A 13694-nucleotide genomic window follows, 5' to 3' on the forward strand; every position below is an offset into this window, starting at 1 on the left:
AAATTGAATACATACCAATCAAGTACATTTCTTTTGGCCAGATTCCATTAAACTTTTTTCATGGACTTAAAAAAACAAAGACACAGAAAGTTGACATGTAATTAAATTAAAATCAGCATTTTGAGCATAAATATTTTCTGAGTGCATGAAGACAGAATGACAAAACATGGAGCCTTTCACTGAGTCAGGTCAGCTTCACACAGTCTTAAAATTTCCCATTACACTAATCAGTTGTTAATACCTTTGCGGGGAGTGCACAAATGAACAAACAGCTAAGCACCTGAATCTCTGGAGCCATTACTCATAGCAGCAGCTTTGGAAAACCATCACTTTATGCTTTTTAAACAAGTGCCATTAACATGGGTTCATTTTTTACTTTTTGTGCACTTAAATTTGAGTCCTCAAGACAAATTGGCGGTAAGAAGTACTGTATAACAAAGTACAGGGATAGTGCAATCACAGTGTCACATATTTTACACAAAGCAATTTTAAAATGCTGTGTTTGTTTAGACATTTAATTCTGATTCAGAAATGCAAACAAAGTGTTCAAAAATAGAGATTCATACGAACATAGCAGGCACTTTGCTTTGCTCTCTCATCTTTCTGCCTCTGTGAATAGCTGTAAGTAAAAATGGAGGGGCCATTGACTAACAGTCCATGTTCAGACCAGACTTTTTAACTGAACGAGGCAGTCACTTTACGACCGTCAGCCAGTGCATTTCACCTTCCTCCTTAGCAATAACTAAGGCAAAAATGCAGTTCAACCCAAGGCATAGTGAGAATGGGCTTCATGAACATGGCTGAAGCAAATGTCATGTTCACAGTGTGAGATATGCTGAGTGGTGCATAAGTAGTTTGGGTCTCCTTAGAGAGTACTCTGAAGGTGTGCCTGCATGTGTGTGTTCTTCTATTGTCTGTCATTCCAGCACACAGTTCCAACATTGTTACTTTTCAAGCACCTACACCTGTGCGGCAGACTCACACCCAAGCTCCTGCAGTGGGAACTCTAACCTTTAGTACGTGTGTCCCCACTCAGCCAGGTGAGATATAGCAGAACAATTCAGAGTCTGACAGTAAGGGTGACGACGAGCCTGACTGTTGGTCTGCTCCAAACAAGCCCATAAGCAAGCTTTGAAATATTATGTTACAAAATTGTGAAACTGGGACATGAAATTTGATTTGAAAATGAAATTCATCCTGATCAGGAGCTGTTATGATCTAAATGGTGTTCTAGATCCAGTAAGCAAACAGGAAGAGCTGCAATGTGTGTGCTTTTTCATTAATGAATAAATAATACAAAGCTATAGTGCAGACTACAGCGCCATCCAGCTGGTGTTCGCTCTCTCTGCGGTAGAGTATCACTTCCTGTTCCAACACATAGTGGTGTTTTTGTGTAGCTTATCTGCGTAGCAGTTTAATTATAACCTTATAGATAACTTCTTATTTCATAGGGTTAGGGTTAATCGTCCTGCTTGACAATGACGTGCCCAAAGTGAATTAACTATTTCGCTTTGGACGTCTGCTTTCAGCACCTGACGGCATGTCCAGGTGAATGAGCCGCGCTTTGTGTTTACATCTTTTTGCGGATTCTGTTTACACATTCAAAATAAAGAGAGAGAAGTTTGTTTGTTTTTTGTTTCTTTAACTTTCATCAGAGTCAGAAGTATGCATACACTTCCTTATTATTAGGTAAAATTGCCCCAAAACTGTTTCACTTGGGCCACACGCTTCAGGTGTCCTTACACCAGCTTTCTGCAACAGTTTGCTGGAATCTTGGCCCACTGCTCTTGACAGAACTGGTGTAACTGGGTCAGGTTTGTAGGTCTCCTTCCTGAGCGGTATGATGGTTGTACGTTCCTGTACTTTTTATTCTCTCGTATTATTGTCTGAATGGATGAATGTGGGACCTTCAGGCATCTGAAAATTGCACCTAAAGATGAGCCACACTTGTGGAGTCTACAATTCATTTCCTGATGTCTTGGTTGATTTTCCTATGATGTCAAAGAAAGAAGCTCTGTGTTTGGGGGTGTGGTTTTACATGCATCCACAAGTGTGCCACAAATGAACTCAAATGGACTTAATTAACCGATCGAATCATCTTAAGCTCAAAATAGAAAATATCTGGAGTTTAGCTTTTGTTTAAAGACACTTGCTTTTACTTTACTTGAGAGATACTGACCTCAACAAACAGCTTGGGTTCTTCAACTGTATCTTATGGACACTCAGGTGAAGAACAGAGCTGAGCTATGAACTGATGGTCACCTGATGGTGAGTTGGGTCAGGTGGTGGGGGAGGATGCTGGACACCCCTTTAACTGCCAGTTCGACAGCATTCTGAGGGAGGCTTTGGACACTTGAGTCAGAATGGACAATGTTCTGCTCCTCCATAGCTGAGCCTGCTGCAAGGAGCTGTGGCCAGTGGCGTGTCTAGAAAATTTTTGTTGGGGGGGCCAGGTAGGGGCACAGATTTGGAGAAGGGTGGCAGATAATGTTTAAAAAAAAATTCTACCAACCGTTAACCATAATTCAATAATCCTATAAACCTAATAACCAAATGCACTTTTAACTCTTATTAGAATGAGATTTTAACCACTACGGTGCAAAGTTTTTAGATACTGCGTTGATAAAGTACAAGAGATGCAATCAGTGCTTTGTCAGTGTTTACTCAGCAGTCAAGGACAACAATATTTGCATAGTATTTTTACTGACATATAGTGCACATATGTTTTGGGCAAAAACATTTTTGAATATTAAAATACGAACATTTGTAACAAACAATTGACAAATTAGCCAATGCCAATGTAAAACTTTATCTGCCTATTAAAAAAAGAAGATAATCTTCTCACAAACTGGTGTTTGATTTTGAAACAGGAAAAAAGTGGGGAAACAAATGAAAAGACGAACATTTGAATAAAACCTGAAAGCAAGTAAATACTTGCTATGCTGCCTTATGGTAAACTTTGGTAATATTGATCAAGAACAACACTGGCTGATGATGAAATACAGTCAGCTGGCATGGTGACACTGCCAGTATTAACCTGCAGGGCTGGACTGGGACAAAAAAATTGGGCATTTTCACTACAGATTGGCCCACCAGGTAGTAAAGCCATAAAGACTTTGACTGAAAACAAATGCTGTTGTGACAGTGATGTACAGTCTTTTTGGTATATGTATGATTTCTATACATTTTACGTCAGATAAAAACTTTGGTTGTACGATTTAGATAATTATTTAATAAAAGCGAGATATTTTAAATGAGAATAAGAAAGAAAAGTATTTCTTTGTGCCCACCTTTCCCTGTTAATGCCCTACCTGGCCCCCTGGCAAAACTTTGCTAGACCCGCCCCTGCACAGTTACCAGCTGTCAGCTACTTAGAAAAGGATCCTGGTGTTATTTGTCTCTCAGAAACAGTTCATAACTTCCCTTCAACTCATTCATGTCACCTAAAAGGTAAACCTGTTTCTCCATCACCTGTTCAGCTCTGATGATTCAGTAAGGACATCTCCTGGTTTCATCTTCATGTTTCCCTCTCACCACATATCCAAACCGACATCATGACCAGCAGCTTTACAGCTGTGGCTCCAGCAAACATCAGCTGATACTAGAAATTAATATTAAATAAATTCTAACAACAGCTGATCAAGCTTAAACGTGCTGCTGTTGTTTAGCGCAATATCTGCTGGTTTCCTCTTTCTGGCGCAAAGTGAGCGATAAATAAATGAGAGAGAAAAGCCGATCAGCTGATCATTGATCAGTTTAATGATTGAAGTAGCAACAGGAGAGGCAGGGGGAGAGAATGAGAGAAGAGGCAGCTGTGCAGCATAAAGACAGAATAACTCCAGCTTTGTGTCTTTTTTCCATTCTAGCTAAAGTTCGGGACAAACTGCGTCTCTTCTCAGCTCAATACGAAACGTGTAATATTTTCTCTGAATGAGGGACCATTCCATTTTTTTTAAGGAGCCGTTGGCAACTCTACTAACTTTATGAATAAAATAAAGTTCACTATCAGTAACATCATAGCACCCACCCAGCTGTATATAAACTCCGTCAAGCTGGCTAGAACGCAGTATGAGTTATTGCAACTGACAGTAAAAAGTCAGCACAATGAAAATAAACTCCACCTAAACTTGGTTTATATCTGACCCAGATAGACTGCAGGTCATACTTACCTGAAGTTCAGTTCACCTGACACTCGGACTGGCGGCTGCCTCGGGGCTCTCCTCCTGCCTCCCCTTCCCTCATCCACCTGCTGGCCTCTGTGGAAGCCCCGTCATAGCCACCACCAAACAACTGAGTTATTTTTACACATCGACCTGCATCTGGCCAATCCACCACCTTTCATTGTTCATGCCATTACAAAAAAAATAAAAAATAAGTCACCGGGCATATGCCCGGTATGCCCGATGGCCAGTCCAGCTATGTTAACCTGCAACCAAATCTGCAGCTCCATACAGCAATGTTATGACTTAGATTATATCTTATAACTCATAACTCTTATGTTAGCTGCCCTCAGTAGCATACTGTCTGAAATATTCCACGGCTGCAATAATTCTTTAAGTGTTATTTTTTTCCTTGGGATTCTAATTTCACCGAAGTTTACTAAACTCAACAAACTTAATATTACTTACCAGGACATTTATTCTGTCCTCATTTTCTTTCACCGAAAAATTGTTTCCTGCAGTGCCGTCTTTCGTGCTTGGCTCTCCTACCTTTGCTAACGTGATGCGCATAGCGCAGAAGCCGATGCTGCATTCACTTACACTCGGATATCTGAGCTTCACCGTGAAAACATAATCGGACATTTGATATTTGATTGAAGTTTATTGTTTTGCCTTTGGGGTGGCACCTGGGGTGGCCAGTCTGGTTGGGGGGGTGGCCTGTGCCCCCCCAGGCCACCCCGCTGGACACGCCATTGGCTGTGGCAGCAAGGTGCTTGGTGCCTGTCGTGGTGGTAACCTCCCAGAAAGGAGCCATTAAACTGAAGGCGGAGTTCTATCGGGCTTGGTTGGCCATCACTCAGCGGCCTCCAGCTCACACTGGAGGGGTTCACAGCAGGGCTGTGCGATATACTGAATATACTCAATGTATCGCAAGTTTTTCCACAAAAAGTGAAACACTGCCTGGACTGACAAACAAACCATCCTTAAAGATATTAGAACACACCAAGCTTCTGTGTTATTTGAGCCAGAGACTGCACTTGTGGATGAACAATAAAACCATTTTATATTTATTATATCAGTAATGTAACTTGCAATACAAAGTTATGAGAAGCTTAAACTTAGTTTCAGAATAATTAAATCTGAGACTTTGTTTTATTGTAAGGTTAATAAAGTTTTTGATTGTGTGACAAATAAAAATATGAACTTTAATTTTGAAAATATTTAACTATTATTAAATAACACCGGGTACAATATTGGTAATATGTGTGTTGTTCAGCAGAACAGTGACCAGTATGTTGGCTGATATACTTTATTTATATTTTAAAATAAAAGTTTGGCTGATTTTAACGTATTAAAAGGAGTGTTTTTAATAATTATTTTTTTAATAAAAGTACGGTGTTTATATTAAATGTTGTACTAGAAATAAGTTCAAGGATGATAAAAGGTCATGTGACTTTGTTGGATTCAACTTGTATGCAGCAAAATGAAAAATAAGTTACCACATGTTGTTTTTTAATTTGGTAAATAATTGATAAAGTGTTAAAAGTAGTGGTTGTGTTTGACCTCATCACCAGGATGAGTTGGAAATACTTCAAATTCCCTCAGGTGGCCTTTTGCTGGTTGGATTGCCACTACAGTCTGTAAACTGTGGAGGTAATTTTGTGAGCTCATTGGATGAGCAGTTTCTGAAATACTCAGACCAGCCCATCTGGCACCAACAACCACGCAATCTCTTTCCCCCATTCTGATACTTGCTTTGACCTTCAGCAGGTCATCATGAACATGTCTGTATGCTTAAATACTTTAATTTGCTGACGTCTGATTGGTTCACTAGATATTTGTGTTTACCGAGCAGGTGAACAGGTGTACCTGGCAAAGTGTGTGTAACCCTCAGTGTAAATAAATCCTAAGTAAATAAATCCTTTTACGAGTCCACAAGAAACACCACAAATCACAGGGCAGTCTGTGATCTTTCAGGACAGAGACATCAACAACAGTGACAGGACCCTCAGCGTCTTTCTACTGAAGCTGTCAGGCCCTGCTCAAATTTGAGCCACAAGCCTTTGGATGAAATTTAATTCAGGTCTTGACCAAAGTACATTTATGGTCAGTTCATACTGTAGATCTTCTATAAAATCGACGGTTTACACAATACTCAAAGTTTCATTTCTCAGCTTCATTTCCCTCCCAGCACTTTATGAAAGGCAAAAGCAAAAACTGCTGATGAGTAACTTTGCATCAATGTGTGGAGTATTGCAGCTTTTCATGCAGCATGATAAGGCTTCATCATGACACTGGTGACTATACAATGGTCACCATTCAGACAGAAAGGCAGTTGTTAGAGGGTGAATGGCAGGAACACTGTGTCTGCTGCCTCTTCTCTTGCCTCTGTGTATCAGTGAGTATTCAACAAAGGTTTCTATATTTAACTGCTGGTTCTTACTGCATAATTCTGTCTGTATAATATAAAAATGATTCAATGCATCGAGTTATGCCAAACCTCACAGAAACTGTGCACGGTGGGTATTCTGAATTGCTGCTCGGCACATATATGCAGACCACAGTCAGAGCCTTACCCTCTGCTGCTTGAAGTCACACAGAGGTAACCCACTCGCTCTCTGTCAGCACGCAGTCGCAGACTCGTGAGTGAGGTTGTTTTTTTTCTTTTGTTTTGCTCTTCTACTCTTAAGAGCTCCATTAGCCACACAGAGGGCACAATATGTTCTGCATTGCTTCTCAAAGTTAGCATTGGTTAGTGATCATGAGCTGTTTTAGGTTTATAAATCATTGGTTTACACCACATTCCTCTGAATTAATGTCACAAATTGACAAACTGACAGTGAGATACAGTGAAGCGTGTAGAACATGTAATTCAAATCAGAGCACGAGCAGAACAAGAGCATGAAGCTGAGATCAAACTTCATTTGCTTCCATCTATAAGGTGCAGGTCACTGAGGTCTTCTGACAGAAACCTGCTGGTGGTTCCTCGTTCTAGGCTGAAAACCAAAAGAGACTAAGTGTGTCTTCAAGGCTGTTGGCTGATAATCTATGGAATGCACTAATATTACATTTGATCTCTGCGGTCTGAACATTTGAAAGAGCAGCTCTACTTATTTGTACAGGCTTAATTTTAGGTAGTGGATATTATTATTGTCTTTTAATGTTTGTATTTATTTTTATTGATTATTATTGTGAAGCACTTTCTCTATAGAAATATTTTACCTTCATTTCCCTTCTGTAACTTTATGAAAGCCAAAAGCAAAAAGAGACGATAAGTAACTTTGCATAAATGTGTGGAGCTTTGCAGCTTTGCAGTTGATAAAGCTTCATAATGACACTATGTGACTATGCAGTGTCCAATATTCAAACTGAAATGCAGTCATTAGAGAGTGAATGGCAGCAACACTATGTGTGGTGCCTCTTCTCTTTTCTCTGTGTATCAGCGAGTGTTCAGCTACAGTATCTATATTTAATGGCTCTGGTGTTCACTGCGTGGTTCTGCCTTACTTCTGAGAGCAGATATTTTACAGGTACAAAGAAAAACTGGCAGTGACCTGGTGGGCGGGGGATTCCTCTTTCAGGTGTGACGGCTAACACAGAGGTCGCTCTGCAAAAGAGAGTCATTGGAGGTGATGAATGTGAGCGACAGTATCATGTACAGCTCAGAGCAGTTTATCCACATGGACCTTCCAGCTTGTGTGGAGGCTCTTTGATCAGCGACCGCTGGATTCTGACTGCAGCTCACCGTCTGAAGCCAGGAGGGTGAGGAGATCAGAGCAGCAACTAAAACTTGTTTTTGCTATTCAGTAAAAAGTAAAATACATTCAGACAAGATGAGAAATAGAATATGGTGACCATCAGTAATCATGTTTTATGTTTGCTGTGCACATGCAGGACCATGTTTGCAAATCTAAGTGTGCATCAAGGGGGTCCGAACAAGAAGTGCAGATAACAGCAGAAGCTGAGATCTATACAGACAAAGACACCAGCACAGGCAGAGTTCATGACATCATGCTGCTGCAGCTACTAGCAGCTCTGATATCCAACCTATAAAACTACCTGACTGTGATGAACCTCCTAAAAGGCGAGTTGTGGATGTTTCTGCTTCAGGTTCATGTGTTCTGACAGATACTGACACGTCGTGCTAACTTCAGTTTTAGATTCAAATGATACTTTGATGTTCCTGTGGCTCAAAGTTTTGTTGCTTTGAAGTTTTTTTTCTTAAAGTTTCTTCTTGACCTGAGCTCTGTGCTGTGAAGTGAGTTCAGCATATGTAGAATATATTTCCTTTATCTTATCCCAACAGTGGGAATCAGGATAAGTACTCACAGGAAGCTGCTTATCAATTCAAAGCCCTGGTTATCAAGTTAACCAGGGCTTTCAATCCTAACGGATGTGGATAAACTATACTGGCAATGCAGGTTTTAAAAAGGAAGATAAAACTGTAATATTAGAAAAATATGAAGGGTTTAAATGCATAATACAGACTGAAGGTAACAGCTGCTGCAGAAAAATCAGTGTTGTGTGTGTGTGTGTGTGTGTGTGTGTGTGTGTGTGTGTGTGTGTGTGTGTGTGTGTGTGTGTGTGTGTGTGTGTGTGTGTGTGTAAAATTGCTGTAGGGTAGCTTAGTAGTAAAAGCGCAAGCACTTCAGATGCTTTGTTCAATAAGACTGGATGAAATCTATATCAATAAAGTCTAGCCCATTTGGAGACAAGCAAGAAAGACAGCAAAAATCCTGACTGACATCACGGCCTATCATTACACAGGAGAATCTGATGGATCATTAATCAAGTATTTCATTTAATTAATGTTTGAAAGACAGTTTCAGCTTTTATTCTGTCAGCTACAAACTTTCTGCTGTTTATTAGTGTAAGAGAAAATAAAACTTAATATAACAACAGAATTTAAACATAGGCTGCAAACTGAAAAATGTCTATGAAAAAATGCTATTGAAGAATTTTAGCCCCTCCCACTGACCATGTAGTACAGTAGGAGGGTCTAAAGTTGAAAGTTTCAAGGGATCTTCCAGGAATGGTGATGCTGCTTTTCTGGACAAATGATCTCTAAGCTTGAACTTAACCAGAGGGATATAGTACAAAGAAAATTCAACAAGGCTTGGCTTACTTTGTGTTAGCTGGCTTGAGAAAACGTAAAACACCAGTCAGTGTCACGCCGCCGGGTATATCAACGTCTCTTTTAAGCTGTGCTTTCTGCTTCACGCTCCGTGCCCACGCATGTAACAAGGGCTGCTACAAGGCCCTTTAAAACAGGAAGTAGCATGTGCTGCAGTGAGCTTGAATGGTTTCCCAATGCGTTGAGCAAGCACAGTGCAAGCATGCTAGCCAGGTGTGGTGCGTGATGATAAAGTGGTGACTAAAACTCTATAAAGGACATAACTAATATAACAGCAGGTCAGGGTTACTCTTACAATTTTCTCTGGTAAGAAGTCAAAATCCTTCATATAGAACTCTGAAGTTACCTGGAGAGATGAGATCCTGCTTCATAGTACAGGCCTCAGGGCAACATTTCAAAGTTAACGTGCAAAACAATCAATATATGTATTTGTATGTAACTGACAAAAAAAGGAGAGAAAAGTGTCCAAACACTTCTTGTGTCATTCCAGAGTTGAGGTCGCAGGTTATGGTGCCACCACTGGACTAGCTAATGAGAAAAGAAGGAAGATGATTTTTAACAAATTTGTTGTATTAAGAAAAAAGAAAACAAACCATCCAAACTGTTACTTTATTAGTAAAGAGATGTTGCAGATATTTGTACTGAAATTGTATTTTTCTTCATTTCTAATGTGTTCAAAGTAAAAACAAGCTTTTCCTGTGAGCTCAGACCATTTTATTTCTTTCTGCTGCATTTCTGCATAAAATACAAATCTGCATCATTTTTTAAAAAGTGCTTTAAGCTGAACTAATTGTCCCTTTTTTCTAGAACCTGGTGAATCACCCTCTCTTCACTGTGCAGAGACTGAGGTTGTCAGCTGTACAGAGCTCAATGATATTTTACTGAAAAAATTCCCCGAGGTCCACCGAGTCAGGAGCTATCAGCACTGGTTCTGTGGACAAAGTCCTGGGAAAGATATATGTCGAGTGAGTTTGCATGATCCCTCAGCTCACAGCTGCATTTATTAAACATACAAAATACAGAAAGATTTTATAAACCTGGGAAACTGTATTTCTGTCTTGCAGGGAGACTCTGGTGGAGGAGTGGTTCATAATGGCAGGATTTATGGGGTCTCTTCTTTTGTGGGAGATCCAGACTTTGTATGCAGAGCACCGGCTGCCTTCATGGACCTCTGTGATCCTGAGTATGCAGATTGGATCAGGAAAACTATCAACCCACAAAAAGCTGTGAGGTGTGGATAACTGTAAACAAGCTGAAATAAATAATCTTTTAGAGTTTAGCTTTGGTTTCTTTTATTCTCTTTGATATAAGCAGTAGAGGATTTCAGAATTTCTGTGTTATTTGCCAAAAGACGTTTTTTCAGCTGCACCCACACACAGTTTCTTTAGATAACTTCAACTGCAGAAAGTAAAAACTCAGCATTAAGTTTCAAATGCAGTTTTAAAGATAATGATAATATGGTGTCCCTGAATACTGAAACTGCAAAAGTTTTTTCTATTGACGGATGAATAAAAGTTGTGTTTTATTAAAAGTTGAATAAAACACAACAGAAATAGAAAAAAACGTTCTCATCCTAAAACTTGGTGACAAAGTGGAACATGGTAAGGAAACACTCACTTAAGTGCTGTCATTACTCAAAGGTTCCTGATAATCATGCATGAAGTGATTTCTGGAGGGGAATGAAACTTAACTGAACTGCTCCCTGTGACATTTTGACCTGTCAAACGCAGGCGTAACTCCTGTTATTCATCGTTGTATTGCAGGTCTGCTGTGCACGACGTCTGTGAATCTGAGTAATTTGGTACAGATGAAGGAATAAGACTGCTCAGATGCTTTGGGTGTCACGTAATGATCCCTCAGGTTTGGGTGTCTTTGGTGCCCTTTGATTTCAATCTACCTGCACATTGAACAGAAATCCTGCCATGACAGAACACACTAATGCCTTTTCAAGGGAGAACCGATCCTAATCTGAGCTGTCAGCCCCAAGTTCTCTGCAGTCATCAAATCAAGCATAATCTGGTTTGAACAGGCTCCCTGCCTCACTGCAAAAGCCTTTTTACCAGCTGCTGTTTGACAAACTGCAAAGCCTCTGAAGAGACTTTAGAAAGGGGGAAAAAGGATACGAAGAAAAAGCTGAACAAAAAGCTATCCATGCACTGTTTAACATTTCACTTGGAGTTTATTGACTGTATTCTATCTGTGGATTGCATTATAGCTTCTCTGAGAGCTTTGCTCCCTGAAGATTTTATGATCTGTGAACGCTGAGTCTCTCTTGTGGCTGTAAACCAGTCTGCTCAGCATGGCACTGCATGGCAGAGTTTCTCTCCATTTTTTTGAATCACCTTTGCTCAGTTGTGCTCCTAACTGATCTCCTGAGTTTGGCTGTATTCCTGGACTTTGCCCTTTAGTTACTCTTCAGTCTCTTTGACACACAGGCTGCCAAATTTGAAATAACATTTTTAGTTTTGGAAAAAGAAGAGCGTGTCTAGCAAATTCTTGCACATCCTTGTTCTTAAATAGCACTTTTCTACTCAAGCACTCAAAGTACTTTATACACCTCATTCACCCATTCATACAAGCACTTTTCTGTACCTAAGTTCTTTCTATCTAACATTCATACTCTGATGGACACGTGAAAGAGCAGTTTGGGGTTCAGTATCGTGTCCAAGGATACTTTGAGATACAGATCAGATCAGGCAGCGATCGAACCTCCAACCTTCTGATCGGTACTAATTGGACGTTTGCTGCTGCACATGTAGCATCACAGCTTAGAAGATGGTGGTGTGGAAATGTGTTTCCCATTAACAATTGACTAAGAAACTCTTAGTCAAGGGTTAACGTCACTAATGTCAGTATTTTCACTGATCTTCATTAGATTAGATAAACATTGTGCCTTAAACCTGAGCTGTACAGGAAAATAGATTTCTGATACGCATGTACATAAACAAATAAAGAGAGATGTTTCCCACCTGCTGAGAAGACAACAAATGCATAACCTGATTACCACCATTAATCTCACATCAACTGATTTCTGGCACCTATAAGTGAGATTGATTTCACTGTCCTGCTGTCTTGGCCTTTAGGAGAACACAGTGAAACAGATGAAGCTTGCACCAGATGGTGGGAACACAATGATCGTGGTCTTAGACACAGCATCCACACTCTGTACATGATAGTGTGTGTATGGTGCTGTTTGCAGGAACTTGATGAGGCTTTGCTTAAGTGGAAATCCACTGATGTTCAAGCCCCAGGGAAGTGGGCGGGGGGATAGGATCTCTGGGGCCCTCTTCCTGATGGAGCCCTACCTGACTCCTTTCACTGCTAAAGCAAGAATGGTGCCACAGCTCATTGAAACAATACTTCATTTCATCAGAATCATCAAATGATTCTGTTAAAAACAACCGTCCAGTGTACTTGCATGGCAAACATCGTGATTAGATATTCAAGAAGAGCCTCTTAAAGATGAAGGTCTGTGTCTCTTGACCTAAACACATAATCCAGTTAAATCTGATTTATGTTCATTAATGCCCCTCACACTGTAACTTAAAGTAATAAATCGGTCACTGATTAATTACAGAAGTACGTCTGTGAGCATAAAGATGTAAGCCTTGGACCATCAGGATAAAATGTGGTTGGGAAACTTAACAAGCTTTGATAAAACTTCATCAGTAGCTCAAGCAAGACCTCAAAACCTTCGATCACCACGGGTGGTTAGCAGACTGTGGTTGTACCATGCAGCCTAACAACATGCAGTAAATTGCAGGTTAAAGCAGTCTGCTTACACATTGTTAAACGAGGGAAGGGAACTAATGTGGCCATCACATTACCCTTTTGTCCCATTTCATCCCAGGACTTGATTCAATTGCTGCTCACTTTCTACAATACTTAAAACTGATCAGTAGGACCTGAAACTGCAAACATTCAAACATTCAGGCCAACAATCAGTTGGTGAACATATTAATCTACTACAATTAGCAAAAATGAATAAATAAACAGAAGAAAGTTGGAGTGATATCAGAGTCATGCAAGTTTTTGACCAGCAGGTTAAACTCATGCAAATTAGCTTCATCCAGGCTCATGAAAACACTGTCCTGCTTATAAACAGCAGATCATTTGTGTCAGTGTCAGGATGGTTTATATTTGAGCTTTTAGTTCACACAGAACAATTTTTATTAATTGTTTTTAGCGATTACGAAAGTCTGTGAATCCCCAAATTGTTCAGTTGTTCTCTTTGCTCCCCATGAGGTCACTTTCACCATGTGACAAAAACAACACCCCACTCTACACACTCGGGCCACCAGCAACTTTCTAAATCCTCAATAAAAAGCTGACAGGTTGCAATGATGTTCCAAATAACCTATTAAGAAAACCACTAAATACACAGAAAATGTTATGAAACT

The sequence above is a fragment of the Rhamphochromis longiceps genome, linkage group LG6 (genome assembly GCF_057381845.1).
Source record: "Rhamphochromis longiceps isolate RC_006_pf linkage group LG6, R_longiceps_female_GT1.1, whole genome shotgun sequence".
In the NCBI taxonomy this organism is placed as follows: Eukaryota; Metazoa; Chordata; class Actinopteri; order Cichliformes; family Cichlidae; genus Rhamphochromis; species Rhamphochromis longiceps.